The following is a 10,402-nucleotide window of genomic DNA, read 5'->3' as shown; positions in this document are numbered from 1 at the left end:
GCCAAAGATCTTTCTTTATATCTCTCCTAGTCTTCCCAGCTTTTGTGCTTTCAACTTGTATCCTTCTTTGAGAACAATTTTGTGTTCCACTCCCTTCACACCTTTTAATTCTTTGTATTCAGTCACAAAAAGATATGGATAGGATGCACCTAGTTGCACATAATTGACCTTCTCTTGCTTGGAAAAATCCTCATTCAATATACATGTTACCTCCTCAACTCCTATACCATGAACCTGCAGTTGCATCTCCTCTTTCTCATGAGAAATTTCCATCGTGACACCAAATAAATCCGCATCAATCTTGAGCATATCATCCTTGCTTAGCCTCATTCGTATGTAGTCTTAGTCTCATACTCAATTGGTTGTGGTATCTTCTTCATCTTTGCCACCATAGGATGAGCACGGCTCTCCTTGGTCTTCAAATCCATTACTATGTGCCTTCCTTTCTCTCTGTCAGGTAAGGTAAAACCCTTGCTCTCCCAATCCTACTTGGCTCCAATTGCCAAAAGCCATGGCGTCCCCAAAATGATAGGGTATGCATTGTCACCTGCCTTCATCACAAAAAAATCAATTAAACATTCAATACCCATCACCTTCACCTTCACGTCTTGAGCCACCCCCAAACACCTAGCTTTTGCATGGTTGGCCATCCCCATTCGCACATTTGACCTTGCTATTGCTTTACACATGTTTCCTTCATGACTGCCTTTGTCATCACACATACTTATGCTCCACCATCTATGTAATCATGTACCTGCATCCGCTTCTCAATGATCGCATCCACAAGAGGAAGAACATCAACTGGACTGCCCACCCTTAAGGCCATATTCTACACGGCCTACACATTGCCCTTAGCTCTTTGTGGTAAGCCAAATTTGTGAATATGTAGCATTAAAAAACTTGTTGCAAAACTCCTAAAATAATTCAAGCAATATGGTCTCTAAACAAGATATAAAAGTGTCCCATTGCTAGTGTTAATTAAGAGAGATTTAGCTTACTAGGTAGGTAAAAGTGAGGGCTAAATAGAGGAAAAAATTTGCAAGCTCCATAGATGCTACCGTCAACCATCATGCAAATAAAAAAGTCATGATCTTGTTTCCTAACATGGAATGCAGTGTTGTTACCATATACATGTGGTAGTGATGTGTATGAACACACTTCAAATCGCAGGGGCATTTTTCCCTCACTAGGAGGTTTTTTTCCCCATGCATTGTATATACGCCCATCACTCTATGGATATCTATCTTTCCATTCACACTAATAAAACACTCTCTGTTGTGTGCCTTGAGCTTCCTTCATCTTCTCCAAGTTGTGAGTGTTTTCCAACAGGACTAATTCCAACAATTGGTATCAAAGCAAGTTGCATCCTTTCGGGCTTCTTTGCTAGCAGCTCTAGCACACGCCTACTCACTTTCTCCAATTTCTGTGAGCTTTGGTGAGCATCTCTTAAGATTTTTGATTCAGGCTCATTTCGGGCTCCGTTTCCACTACATGCAGTATTGCACAGGCTATTTCATCATTTTGTGCAAAATTTGTGTCAACGCTGTTTTTTTCATAACAGGTCCCTTACAATCTTCTTCAATTTGTGCTATATAGCACGTGTTGTTCCCGCTTTGTTTCTCCTCTTTTTGGGCAATTTTCACATCCGGTGCAACATTTGCCATGGCTGACAACAACACAGATGTGTTCAAGACGTTTGTTGTTGAGGATAGATTGGATGGGGACAATTACCCTATGTGGGCTTATATGATGCAACATGTCCTTGTGTCAAAGGGTGTCTAGAATATTGTGCAGGGTCCTGATTTTGAGGATGCAGGCGATGTTGAGGATGTTGCAGGTTTTGGTGGCAGCTACCAGAGCTGTTTTGAGGATGTTGAGGATGTAGGCGATGTTGAGGATGTTGCAGGTTTTGGTGGCAGCTACCAGAGCTGTTTTGAGGATGTTGAGGATATAGGTGATGTTGAGGATGTTGCACATTTTGACGGCAGCTACCAGAGCTGTTTTGCCTATGGTTGAGCAAGCTCGTTGGGATGTAAAATATGTGCAGGCTCATGCATTGATTGTGTTGTCTATAAAGCACACTATTACTCCTCACATTCGTTGAGAAAATTTTGCAAAATAGGCTTGGGATATTTGGTTGGTCTTTATGCAAGTCGCAATGAGGCAAAAATTGCATTGCTGGATAAAGAGCTAGAATCAAAGATTATGCATGAGGAAGATGATATGGACACCTTCCTTTTGTAGGGTCAAGGATATCAATGAGAAACTTATTTCTGTAGGCGAAGTCATTTCTGACAGCTCCCTTGTGCAGGTTGTATAAGCTCATTTTGTACGACAAGTGTGGGCAAAATTTTGCAAGTGCAGTTGTGGATTCTAAGTTTATTTCATATGCAAAACTTTGGCATGCACGTTTTGGGCATCTGAATTCTGCCAGTTTGCTGCGTTTGAAGAATTATGATATGGTTGCTGTTAAGTATGGAGCCTGATTTACCCTTGTAATTTTCTGTGGTAAAAGCGCACATTTGTAAGGCCCCCATTATGAGGAGAAGCCATCGTGCGTGAAGGAAAATCACTCACCGGAAACCAAAATTTTCACGGACAAGAATCAGGGGCAACTTTAAAGGCCTCGGGGGCAGAGGCCCCCGAGACTTTTTTTCGCCGGAATATTATGACCGGGCGGCGGCCGGAAAGTGGTCGGAAAACAACCGGTCGGTTGGCCGGTGGTCGGAAGTCAATGGCCGGTGGCCGGTGGCCGAATTCAAAAGCGGACTTGTCTTCTCAAGGGCGGCCACACATGGGCGGATTGGAGGGTCCGATTTGGACTTATTCGCACAAGGGCGGCTACACATGGCTGTCTCTCATAAGAGAGGGCAGCCCTTTTGGCCTATAAAAGGAGGCCATTTCTACACACATTTTATAGTGTGTGAAGTTGGTGCAACAAGGTGAGTGTGAGGTGGTGAGAGTGAAGCAAGGCGGGAGCTCCATTAAGGGTATAATCCCTTTGTAAGCTACTTCTTATTTTGAAGTACTAAAGCCATTGAGTGGCTGCTTTCCCGTGGACGTAGCCCACATTGGGTGAACCACGTATATCGTGTGTACTCTCTCTCTCTCTCTCTCTACTCTATAATCTCGTGTATATAAATTTGTCTCTCTCCATTAAGTAATCTACTCAATTATCTATTTAGCTACGTCTTATTTCCTAACAACCGGTATCAGAGCAAGGTTTTCTCGTAGCTAAATTATCTCAAGGAAAGGATTCCTTGAATTGAGTGGGAGTTATGGCGGAGGAAGGGAAGCTCAAGATTGAGAAGTTCAACGGCAAAAACTACCAACATTGGAAGATGCAGATTGAAGACTATCTCTACCAGAAGGACCTCTATTTGCCACTAGGTGGTCTTGCGAAGAAGCCCGCAACAATGGCAGATGAAGCATGGATTGTCCTTGATCGAAAGGCATTGGGAACAATCCGGTTAAGCTTGGCGTCAACGGTGGCCTTCAATGTTTCGGAGATGAAGACCATGGAGGACTTGATGAAGTCACTTGACGACTTCTACGAGAAACCATCGGCATCCAATAAGGTATTTCTTATGAAGCGCTTGTTCAATCTAAAGATGGCAGAGAATGGTTCAGTTGCAGAACACCTAAATGACTTTAACACAAACATAAGTCAACTTCGATCAGTGAAAATCAATTTCGATGACGAAGTGCGAGCTCTCCTTATACTATCATCTCTACCGGATAGTTGGGACAGCCTTGTGATGGCTGTAAGTAATTCTATCTCTGGCACAAATACTCTTAAGTTTGATGATGTTGTGGGTGTTCTTCTAAGTGAGGAAATGCGAAGGAGAAGCACATGAGAATCATCAAGTGCTGCACTATCAGTGGAAACAAGAGGAAGGCCTAAGGAGAGGTTCAAAAACCAAAAGGGTCGTGATCGCTCAAGGCGGAGCAAGTCACGCACAAAGTCAGTTCTTGAATGTTGGAACTGCGGCAAGAAGGGCCACGTCAAGAAGGATTGCTGGTCCAAGAAGAAGAAGGAGACAGAGTCTCAAGACAACAAGCCAACATCGGAGGCCAATGTGGCAGGTAAAGTAGAGCAAGATGCTCTAATTCTCTCATTAGACAATGTGTCTAATTCCTGGATAGTAGATTCCGGGGCTTCATTCCATGCGACACCACACAAGCAACATTTCCAAGACTACACCAAAGGTAATTTTGGGTATGTATACTTGGGAGATGATGAAGCTTGTGAGATTGTCGGCAAAGGTACAGTTTCTGTCAAAACTGCTAACGGAAATGAATGGAAGCTTAAAGATGTTAGGCATGTTCCTTCTCTTCGCAAAAATTTGATCTCTACAGGACAATTGGACGATGAAGGTCACAACATTGCATTCGGAAACAAACGGTGGAAGATCTCAAAGGGATTTTTGGTGGTTGCCAAGGGTGAAAAAGTCGGTACACTTTACTTGTGTACTGTTAGCACGCAACCTTCAGCTTGTGCAGCAACTACAGAAGTTGACAGTGCGGTGTGGCACTACCGACTTGGGCATATGAGTGCCAAAGGAATGCAAATCCTTCAAACAAAGAAGCTTCTACCAGGTTTGAAAGAAGTGGACTTAGAGTTCTGTGAAGATTGTGTTTATGGTAAACAAAAGAGGGTAAAATTTCAAAAATCAGGAAATGAAAGAAAAAATAAAAAACTTGAGTTGGTTCATTCTGATGTTTGGGGTCCTGCAAGTACACCATCACTTGGTGGCTCATTGTACTATGTAACATTCATAGACGATGCGACTAGAAAAACATGGGTTTATGTCATGAAGAATAAATCCGATGTATTTTCCATATTTCAAAGGTGGAAAGCCTTTGTGGAGAATGAAACAGGTACCAAGGTTAAATGCCTCAGATCCGACAATGGAGGTGAATATTGCAGCCAAGCTTTTGAAAGCTTTTGTGCTAGCAATGGAATTCGGAGGCAAAGGACAACCCCAAGGACACCTCAACAAAATGGGATTTCGGAAAGCATGAACAGGACAATCATGGAACGAGCACGAAGCATGCGGCTACATGCAGGCCTACCGCTTGAACTTTGGGCGGAAGCTGTAAGTACGTCTGTGTACTTAATCAATCGGTCACCCTCAACGGCATTGGATGGGGGAGTTCCAGAAGAGGCATGGACACGTAAACCGGTGAATTATGCATTTCTCAAAGTGTTTGGGTGTGAGGCTTTCATGCACATAGATAGAAGCCTAAGATCAAAGCTAGATGCAAAGTCCAAAAAGTGTTTCTTCATTGGCTATGGAGAAGCAGACTTTGGGTATCGCCTATGGAATCCTGAAGATGGTAAAATCTTAAGGAGTAGGGATGTAATTTTTAACGAACAAAATATGTACAAAGATTACTTGGAAAGAAAACAAACAAAAAAAACAGGTGATGAGTACATGGAGCTTGAGGACGGTGAAGACTCAAGGACTGCAAACGGTGACAATGTGCAACAACATCAACCAAATGAGGAGCCTCAATCTATTCCCCGAAGATCTACAAGAGCAAGTAGACCTCCAGAAAGGTTTGTTCCTTCCTTCAACCATCTCTTGATCTCAGATTCTGGAGAGCCGGAATCATATGAAGAAGCTATGCAACATGAATCCAAAGAAGAATGGACGAAGAGCATGCAAGTGGAGATGGACTCACTACATCGCAACCAAACATGGGAGTTGGTTGAGTTGCCTAAAGGTAAGCGGGCACTTCAAAACAAATGGGTGTACAAGCTAAAGGAAGAAGAAGGTGGGAAGAAAAGGTACAAGTCTAGGCTTGTGGTAAAAGGTTTTTCTCAAAAGAAAGGTATTGACTTCAATGAAATATTTTCTCCTGTTGTAAAAATGAACTCAATTAGGCTTGTCTTAAGCCTTGTGGCTGCTCATGATCTAAATCTCGAGCAAATGGATGTAAATACGGCATTCCCTCACGGTGACTTAGAGGAGGAAATCTACATGCTTCAACCAAAGGGGTATGAAGTAAAAGGTAAGGAGAAAATGGTTTGCAGATTAAAGAAGAGCTTGTATGGTTTAAAGCAAGCATCAAGACAATGGTACTTGAAGTTTGATCGATGGATGTTGGATCATGGATTCACAAGATGCAACTCGGATCACTGCGTCTACACGAAGAATTTGGGAGATGGGAAATTCATCATCCTAATGTTGTATGTTGATGACATGCTGATTGCAAGTGCTAACATGCAGCACATCAAAGACCTAAAAGAGGAGCTGTCCAAATCTTTTTCAATGAAAGATTTAGGTGCTGCAAAGAGGATACTTGGTATGAAAATATCAAGGGACAGGACGAAGAAGACAATAAAGCTATCTCAAGAAGATTACATCAAGAAGGTACTAGAAAGGTTTGCAATGCAAAATGCAAAACCAGTTTCTACACCTTTGGCTGGTCATTTTAAACTAACGAAGGATATGTGTCCAAAGACACAAGAGGAGATAGCCTATATGTCTAAAGTTCCATATGCTGCAGCGGTAGGTTCTCTAATGTATGCTATGGTCTGGACAAGGCCAGACATTGCACATGCAGTGGGAGTTGTGAGTAGGTTCATGGACAACCCAGGTAAAGAGCATTGGCAAGCTGTGAAGTGGATACTTAGGTATCTAAAAGGGACAACAACAAATGCTTTGTATTTTGGAGGAACTGATATTTTTCTAGAAGGGTATGCTGATGCAGATATGGCAGGTGACAAAGATACTCGAAGGAGCACTACTGGCTATGTGTTCACGGCTGGAGGCACAGCAGTAAGCTGGGCTTCAAAGCTGCAGAAAGTGGTTTCACTTTCTACCACGGAAGCAGAGTATGTAGCAATGACGGAGGCAAGCAAAGAAATTCTGTGGCTTCACAGATTCTTAGAAGAGCTTGGATTCAAACAAGACAATTGTGTCTTGTACAGTGATAGCCAAAGCGCTATCCATCTTGCGAAGAACTCAGCCTTTCATTCAAGGACAAAGCACATTGAGGTGAGATATCACTTCATACACACTCTTTTGGAAGAGGGACAACTAAAGCTAGGAAAGGTGCATACAAGTGAAAATCCTGCAGACATGTTTACAAAGGTGGTCAACAAGGAGAAGTTGAGCTTTTGCTCATCTTCAATCGGCATTCAAGGATAAGAAGCCAGAATGGAAAGCAATCACAGGTTGGGTTTGGAGATCAGTCTCCAAGTGGGAGATTGTTAAGTATGGAGCCTGATTTACCCTTGTAATTTTCTGTGGTAAAAGCGCACATTTGTAAGGCCCCCATTATGAGGAGAAGCCATCGTGCGTGAAGGAAAATCACTCACCGGAAACCAAAATTTTCACGGACAAGAATCAGGGGCAACTTTAAAGGCCTCGGGGGCGGAGGCCCCCGAGACTTTTTTTCGCCGGAATATTCTTTTTCGCCAGAATATTATGGCCGGACGGCGGCCGGAAAGTGGTCGAAAAACAACCGGTCGGTTGGCCGGTGGTCGGAAGTCAATGGCCGGTGGCCGGTGGCCGAATTCAATGGCCGGTGGCCGAATTCAAAAGCGGACTTGTCTTCTCAAGGGCGGCCACACATGGGCGGATTGGAGGGTCCGATTTGGACTTATTCGCACAAGGGCGGCTACACATGGCTGTCTCTCATAAGAGAGGGCAGCCCTTTTGGCCTATAAAAGGAGGCCATTTCTACACACATTTTATAGTGTGTGAAGTTGATGCAACAAGGTGAGTGTGAGGTGGTGAGAGTGAAGCAAGGCGGGAGCTCCATTAAGGGTATAATCCCTTTGTAAACTACTTCTTATTTTGAAGTACTAAAGCCATTGAGTGGTTGCTTTCCCGTGGACGTAGCCCACATTGGGTGAACCACGTATATCGTGTGTACTCTCTCTCTCTCTCTACTCTACTCTATAATCTCGTGTATATAAATTTGTCTCTCTCCATTAAGTAATCTACTCAATTATCTATTTAGCTACGTCTTATTTCCTAACAGTTGCTTCTTTGCCGCCTCTTGAAGAACCTGTCAAACATGTTTGTGAAGGATGTATTTTGGGTAAGATGAAGCGTTTGATGTTTCCAAAGGATGGTTGAGTTAGGGCCACATGCAGATTGCAACTTGTGCATAGTAATGTTTGTGGGCCCATGCAAACTTAGTCCTTGGGAAACTACCTTTACTTCGTGACTTTCATTGATGATTTCTCCAGGCATGCATGGGTGTATCCGCTTAAGCCAAAGTCTGAAGTGTTTTTGTGCTTCAAGCAATTTCTAGCAGTGGCTGAAGATGTCTTGAAATGTATTATGGGCACCCTCCGTTCCGATTGAGGGGAGCAATGTATCATGAATTTAATGCATTTCTGGCTATTTGTGGGATAAAAACCAATGTACAGTTCGGTATACACCTCAGTAAAATGGTATCGTTGAGAGAAAAACAAGTCTCTTACAAAAATGGCAAGATGTATGGTCAAAAGTCAAGCTTTACCACATTCTTTTTAGCTTGAGGCTATTATGTGTGCCACTTATGTACTTAACAGGTGTCCTACAAAAGCTTTGCATTCTATGACTCCATATGAAGCATGGCATGATAGAAAGCCTTCTATTGAGAACGTGCGTGTTTTTGGTTGTTTGGCATATGATTTTGATCTTGAATCTTTCCATGCTCCTCCACACATGAATGACGTATTCTTTAGTCTTTTGTAACATAATAAAATGTCACTGATCATTAAAAAAAATATAGCTCGTCACAAGGCAAGCAATAAGCCAAAATGTTTAAAGCACTAAAGTATCAATAACTTTCCTCTCAAGTTCCATTGGATTCATCCACTTTGTTACAAGGGATAGATAGCCATATCACCCCTATTGGCATTACTCTTGATAATATCAGTGTATCTTTTGTAACATTCAATATCAATGAAACGTTTCTCTTTATGCTAGGCCAGGAGTTTTGTAATGAAAATTGATAAATAGTTATTTACTACAACTAAAAGATGGTAAAAATCTAATTGATTCACGGGATAGACAATTGATAGCTAATTTATAGACATTTTATTAATGGAGATCTCTTTATGAGCAATGGTCATTTTATGTCCCGAGCGTCTGGGGCGGCCATTCTACATTTGTAATCACTTTTAGGCATTCACAAAAGCCTATAAGTAAATACGTGCAATAGGAAAATGCTCACTCTTGCAGAGGGGAGAATTGCACTCTGTTCCCTTTGTCCTCCCTCTTTCTCTCTCTCTCTCTCTCTCTCTCTCTCTCTCTCTCTCTCTCTCTCTCTCTCTTACAAGTAGCACTCCGTTCTAGGCGGTGCTCGTGTATGCAATCTCATACTCTTCTCTCTCACACTCTTATCTTCTAATGTTATGTTCTCATGGTTTTTTTGCAACCAGCCCTCCGCTCTTTTGATTGTTGCAGTGGTATAAGAGATAATAGAATTCTCTTGGTGGTGCAATGATGCATGACTGCGAAGATCTTCATGATTGTGAACCATGAAAGCTTAGTTCAACCATCTTTTTAAAATATTATTGGATTGATGTTTGCCTTGGTATATGATTTTTTTTGCTTAAATACAATCATGGTATGTATTAATTTGAATCAAGGATAAAAGGAAGGGAACTAGGTTTATTAAGAGCTGGATTATTATGAATTATAACCTCTCTCTCTCTCTCTCTCTCTCTCTCTCTCTCTCTCTCGCACAGGTGGCACTCCATTCTAGGCGATGCCCGTGTACTGCAATCTCATACTCCTCTCTCTCTCTCTCTCTCTCTCTCTCTCTCTCTCTCTCTCTCTCTCTCTCGTCAAGGATAGGTATGTGAATATGTCAATTATGTTGCTTAAATGTTATGTTCTCTTGGTTTTCTATAGGTCCTCCGCTCTTCTGTCTGTTGCAAATTTCTCCCAAAATTAATTCATTCTCTTAATAATTAATCCACTTCTTCTAAACCACTACAAAAAGTCATCATAGTTGACATAGTCGATTATCTATCATTTTACATTGGAGCAAAGAAAAAAACAAGAAAATGCAAGTATCATAGTTTTGGGGAGCAAGAGACAAAATCCTTAAAGCTTTTAATTCTTGAACATCTATATGTGAACATCTATATGAGATGCCTATTTCTATCACAAGGCAATTTGCTAATCAAAGCTCTTGATGCATCCGTTGAAATAAATGCAATAATAGCAAAGGTCAAAAATCTTAGAAGACAATTATTTCCAATAGCCACTCATCTATAGTAACTCACAATCCCTCCTAGTCAACAGAGCTATACGACAGTATATTAAAATAACAGTCGATGTTCCTATACCCATGTTGTAGATATGGGTGCTTAATTTTAGTTTTTCAAAATCAATGAAGAGAGCCAAAAATTAGTCTTGAAAAAATCTACAAATAATGAAATGAA

This window comes from Adiantum capillus-veneris, chromosome 12 (assembly GCF_014529385.1).
Source record: "Adiantum capillus-veneris isolate H3 chromosome 12, ASM1452938v2, whole genome shotgun sequence".
In the NCBI taxonomy this organism is placed as follows: domain Eukaryota; kingdom Viridiplantae; phylum Streptophyta; class Polypodiopsida; order Polypodiales; family Pteridaceae; genus Adiantum; species Adiantum capillus-veneris.
The sequence above is the reverse complement of the archived record's forward strand: the minus strand, read 5'-3'. Positions refer to the sequence as shown.